This window comes from Ursus americanus, chromosome 34 (genome assembly GCF_024610735.1).
Source record: "Ursus americanus isolate L20-20 chromosome 34, mUrsAme1.1.p, whole genome shotgun sequence".
Lineage (NCBI taxonomy): Eukaryota > Metazoa > Chordata > Mammalia > Carnivora > Ursidae > Ursus > Ursus americanus.
This window is the reverse complement of record NC_142160.1, coordinates 6,015,005-6,021,126: the sequence shown is the minus strand read 5'-3', so window position 1 is coordinate 6,021,126 and position 6,122 is coordinate 6,015,005.

Below are 6,122 nucleotides of genomic sequence, written 5' to 3'. Positions count from 1 at the left end.
TACAGCCTGATGACAGAGCTCTGCCCCTACTTGTGCAATCTGGTTTGGGAAGGCCCTCATGTTTCTTTCGTGACAACAGACTGTAAGAACCTGAGCTCACATCTTGTACAGGTCCAGGTGCACTAAACCTAGGTAGCCTTGGGGATGTCTACAGCTCAAAACTGCAACTGAAGCACCAAGATCCAAAAGGCAAGTGAGGACTTCTTTTTTTTTTTTAATTTTTTTTTTAAAGGATTTTATTTCTCTGAGAGAGAGAGCTCACCCTTGTGGGAGAGTGCATAAGCAGGGGAGGAGTAGAGGGAGAAGCCGACTTCCCACTGAGCAGGGAGCCTGACCCGGGGCTTGTTTCCAGGACATGACCTGAGCTGAAGGTAGACGCTTAACCAACTGAGCTGCCCATGTGCCCCGGAGGGCTGGGTTTTTGTTTTGTTTTGTTTTGTTTAAAGATTTTATTTATTTATTTGATAGAGCACACACAAACAGGGGGAGCAGCTGAGGGAGAGAGAGAGAAGCTGGCTCTCAGCTGAGCAGGGAGCCTGATGTGGGGCTTGATCCTAGGACTCTGGGATCATGACCTGAGCCGAAGGCAAACGTTTAACCAATTGAGCCACCCAGGCACCATCCCCCTGAAGGCTTTTAAACCGTATTTCCCAAGGACTAAAGTAATCTGAAAATTGTTGTATGGAGAACTAAAACCTTGCTAAAAGTCCCTTTTTCTCTGACTGATTATAATATGTTTTTTAATAGAAAATGTAGAAATGTATCAAAACATTTTCTCATAACTACACAACCTAGAATTTATGTATTTGCTTATACTTGATAGGCTTTATTCTTTTTCTTGATACAGTTTTGAACTTTCTAACCACCCATTTGCTGACTTAATACTTCTAGGAGATATACTTCTGATTTCGCAAAGTTCTGCTAAGCCTTAGACAACATAGAATGCAAAGAGTATTTCCCTGTTGCCTCTTCTGTGTCTCAAAGGCCACATTGTCAGGCCACCTCTGCCTGACTAATCACCTCTACTATTACTGAAGGGCAGCCTGTGGGCCAGGAGTTGGGAAGTGTGTCGTTGATATCTCAGATCAAGGCACAGCATGATTGATCCAACTACTAGCTCATCCTTGGGGGTCTCTATTGTTGAGAGACACTTGACTCTCTTTATTGGCACTAGTTATATTCTATACTGTTGCTGTGAACACTGAATTAGCAAATACTGAACCATTGCTTCTAGGGGAAATACAGGGTTTGGTTCTTGAAAGGCACTGGTCACATTTTCATCAATTGATGCATACCTAACCTAGTTTTGTATGTGTTTTTGTCTAAAGGCACCTTATTATCAATTCACTAACACTGAACTCATGGCCAACAGCATTATAACTTGTGCTTGAACGAAGCTTATCCAACACTCATATTTTCTCTGAAAAGCACATCACAGCCTTCTCGAGCTTAGGAATACTACACAGCACTACAGCACTTCAGTATTATGCTCAGGGGTCATTTAAACAGCAAAATCACCAAGAAAAAGCACCAAAAAATGTGAAAACCATGGCCCTAGATGGGCTATGAGAAGGACTCTCTTTTGCACAAGAAGGTAGAGCATTGTTCTTACACTTCAGCTGGGAACGTGTGCTGTCAGACGACTCATATTTTTTGCTGTTCTGTGCTTGTCCACAAATGACCCCAAAATCTCCTCCAGCATTGATTTTAGGGTTCCAAATAACTTTTAGGCTGGAGGTGAGTTTGTAAATTCAGAATCCTCATATAATGAGGATGGACTGTGTGTTACACTGAATGGTAAGTCATCACTTTCCCTTTATTTTTTTTTAATTTTTTTAAAAGATTTTATTTATTTATTTGACAGAGAGAGACAGCCAGTGAGAGAGGGAACACAGGCAGGGGGAGTGGGAGAGGAAGCAGCAGGTTCCCAGTAGAGGAGCCCAATGCGGCGCTCGATCCCAGGACTCTGGGATGATGCCCTGAGCCCAAGGCAGACGGTTAACGACTGAGCCACCCAGGCGCCCCTATCACTTTCCCTTTAAATATACTCTGAGCCTTAACATTATTGCTCTCTGACCCATCATGACAATGAAAAGGTGAGATTAGGTTGGAAGTTGGGACAAGAGGTTAAGTTTAATTTAACATGAAGGGAGGAATTCTCCAGTCCCATATATACATAACCTTTCGAAGGCTGAAGTCTTTGTGACGCCCTGCCCCAGCTCTTATTTGTCACTAGTGTTTGTTTCTTTTCTTTTCATTTTTTAAAAAGATTTTATTTATTTGAGAGAGAGAGAGAGAGAGAGAGAGAGAGCGAATGCACAGAGAGGGAGATGGAGAAGCAGACTCCCCGCTGAGCAGAGAGCCCAATGCGGGACTCCATCCCATGACCCTGGGACCATGACCTGAGTCAAAGGCAGATGCTTCACGGACTGAGCCACCCAGGCGCCCCTGGTGTTTGTTTCTGATAGAAGTTTCCTTGCAAGCCTCCTGCTCTATGTCTAGAGGACCATCTTAAGCCTCGGTTTGAAAAACATTACTATAAATGGAAAACACAAATAACAACAAAACAAAGTTTGTGAGAAGAAATTTCAAGAGGGAACCCACTTAAATCTATATGCTATTGAATTAAATTTGAATTTTCTTCAGAAGTACAACATAAATTATATCCGAGTAATTGATAGTCTCGATGTTGCCATTCTGTTGTTCCTGGTTGGCGTCGGCTCGGTTTGTGCAATATGGTGACATCGTCCATGAGAAGGTACTCAGTCACCTTGAGGAAAACAAAGTGGCAAGGGAAGATAAAACCTGCCCAAGCTGCTTAAACTCCTGTTCTGGAAAAATCCCAATCTGAATGAATCCCCTATCAACTAAGTCCTAGAACTCTCTCAGTTTAGTTCCCACAGGGTGGATTCAGGGTGTCTTCTAACCTTTTAATAAATGATCACCTGTATCCCTCTCAAATGACATAATCATTCATGTGTGCTGTCCTTTCCTGTCTATCCCGCTTTTGTCTCAATGTGCGAGTTTTGTCTCCAATGTCTTGTAGCTTTTAGGCATAAATAGTTCACTATTGGGCATAATTGTATTCTGCCGCACTCTCACTAAAAAATGTAATAAAAGCCCAATGCTTTTCACACATTAACTTGTGCATTATCAGCCGATATTAATCACTGACTGTGTGCCAGGCACTGTGCCCTTTATAAGAGGCAGAAACAACTTTCAAACCTTGACCCGTGTGGCCTCAACGCTTCCACAGTTTATCATTCACCAAGGTGTGCCATCTGTGAAACAAGTGACATAATTACATCGGGATTAACCAATTCTGGAATCAGAGATTGGTTTAAAAATGGATCCAGAAGCAGTCTTCCTATATGTTCACTAAGGAATCCCAGCTCTGATATCTACTGGGTCAGACACTTAATCTCTCTGGGACTGACTTTATTCATTTGTAAAATGACCTATTTTAAGATTTTATTATGCTTTGGAGGGACCTTACACTGAACTGAGTGTATTTTGAAACTGACGTATAGAGATACTCCAAAGACCATAATGTTCATTAAAAGTTTAGGACTTTTACTTTTTTGAAGATTTTGTTTATGTATTTATTTGAGAGAGCGAGAGTGAGCTCGAGCCCCAGTGGTGAGTGGGGTCGGGAGCAGAAAGGGCGGGAGAGTCTCAAGCAGATTCTGTGCTGAGCTTGGAGCCTTGGAGCCTGCCTCAGGGCTGGACCTCACAAGCCTGAGATCATGACCTGAGCCCAAACCAAGAGTTGGATGCTCAACTGACTGGCCACACAGGCACTCCAAAAGTTTAGGACTTTTAAAACCCAATGTATGTTCAAAAGACATTATTATTACGAAGTTCTTAGATTGAGGGATCAAGGGGGCTTGGATGGCTCATCGGTTTAAGCATCTGCCTTTGGCTCAGGTCATGTTTGCAGGGTCCTGGGATTGAGCCCCACGTGGGGCTCCTACTCAGCTAGGCACTCACTCCCCCTGCTTGTGCTCTCTCTCCCTCTCTCTCTCTCTCTAATAAATAAATAAAATCTTTAAAAAAAACGATACAGGGATCAAAAATGCTTGCCAAGTACCCCACACTGTTTCCTGAGAAATTTACATGCATTTTCTCATTTAATTCTCATAAAAGACTCTGAGTTAAGTACTATTATTGTCATCCCTACTTTTCAGTGATGGAAACTGGCACCTAAAGAGATTAATTTGCCCAAGGTCACAGAGCTCAGATGCCAGAGTAGGAGCACTCGACCCAGACTCGCTGGATTCTAGAGCCCGAGTTCTTGACCTGTGTTCCAAAGAATAATTTAAAGTTTAAAACCTTTTGCTCCAAAGACAATTATATTTGAATGGGGACTCTTGAAGATGCAACTGATTTAATTAGAATAATGGAATATCAGACTGGTAGAAATGTTTCTTGTTCCTCAAATTAAATCAATTTTGTTTATTTTCTCCTTTTTTTTCTACTCTTCTGTACTTTGCTTTTTTTTTTTTGTACTGTGTATGTATTCTTTACATGTTTTTAAGAAATAGAATTTAGTTTTTAGAGAAGTTACAGGTACACAGCTAAATTGAGCAGAAGGTACAGAGCTTTCCCACCTGCTTCCGGCCCTAACTCGTGCATAGCCTCCCTCATTATCACGTTTGTTACAATTGATGAACCTATACTAACACATTATTATCCACCAAAATCCAGAGTTTACATCAGGATTTATTCTTAACGTCCATTCTGCGGGTTTGGATAAATGTTTAATAACGTGTATCCACCATTATATTGTCATACAGAGTAGTTTCCCTGCCCCCAAAATCCCCCGTGCTCCACCTGTCCATCCCTCCTTCCCCTCTGATGCTCGTCAGCCCCTTGTCTTTTTACTGTCTCCATAGTTTTGCCTTTTTTTTAGAATGTCATAGGGTTGGAAACGTATAGTCTGTAGGCTTTTCAGATTGGTTTCTTTTACTTAGTAATATCATTTAGGTTTCTTCCACATATGTGTTATTTTAAAATGATAAAATATATGATACTTTTTTTTTTTTCTCAAAAAGATAGGATGTTCCCTTAGGTGGCTGTTCTCCTGGTAAGATGGGCACCACTCTGATTTTGCCAAGAGTCTAGAGAGGTGTCAAGCTAGAACTGCTTGAACCATCAGACCAAGCCCCCTGTGAAAGGAGTTTGCACTATGTTGCCATCAGAAAAAAAGCAAGTCAGAGGGGAGATCAAGCCTGCCCGTAAATGAGAAGGAGTGTGTAATCAAAGCTGACTTCACAAGACCTATTTTTAGAAGAGTTCATGGCTCTCAAGACTGAGTGAATGGTGATATTTTCCCGAGAGTAATCACAAAGCTTGTGTGATAGGAGCCAACAGACAGCCTTATGGATCTTTTAGACCCTCCAGAAAACCAGAGGGTGTACCCTGCCCTGAATACAGTACGGTGGTTTTAAATTATGTCCCACTGTGGCAGTGGCAACAGGATATCTTGGGCTCCCTCACAAGGTCACAAGCGGGGAAAGGTTGTCCATGCCTTTGTCATGTGCTCCTTTTCAGGGGCAGTTGGGTTAGGCCAGGCAAAAGGAGGAAGACGTCTAGGTAGGTGTTTTTCCATACCCCCTCCGCGAAACTGGAAGCGACCTTGGCTCTTCACGCAGCTGGAATCTTTTTAGTTTCTGGAACTAATTTCCATTTCCGTGGTCCACGTCTCTGACCGCCTGGTGGGCCAGCTCCCTGGCTCTCTTTTGTTATCTTTTCTCTCCTCAGATCATTCTTTAGTCCTTGGTCCTGTCTTCCTCCCTACTGTCTCCTGGTCCCACACACACGGGTTGTGGGGTCAAATTTGATCTTATCACCTCTCCGCAGGGACCCAGAGAAATTAGAAGTATCAGTCAATATTTAGAGGTGCCCTCTGCTGGTTATTGGCAACTTGATCTCAAAATTAAAGTGGACACGGAGTTTCCTAGTTGGCTTAATAAAGTGGGAGTGGAGACATTAGCAGGTAGGATAAACACAAAAGAAAATGTTGCGTGTTATCAAGGCGTCTCAGTTGCCCTGAGCTGTGTTTGGCTTGCTGTGGCTTTGCAGTAAAGGAGTGGTTTTCAGCTAGATGGGATCTTGCCCCC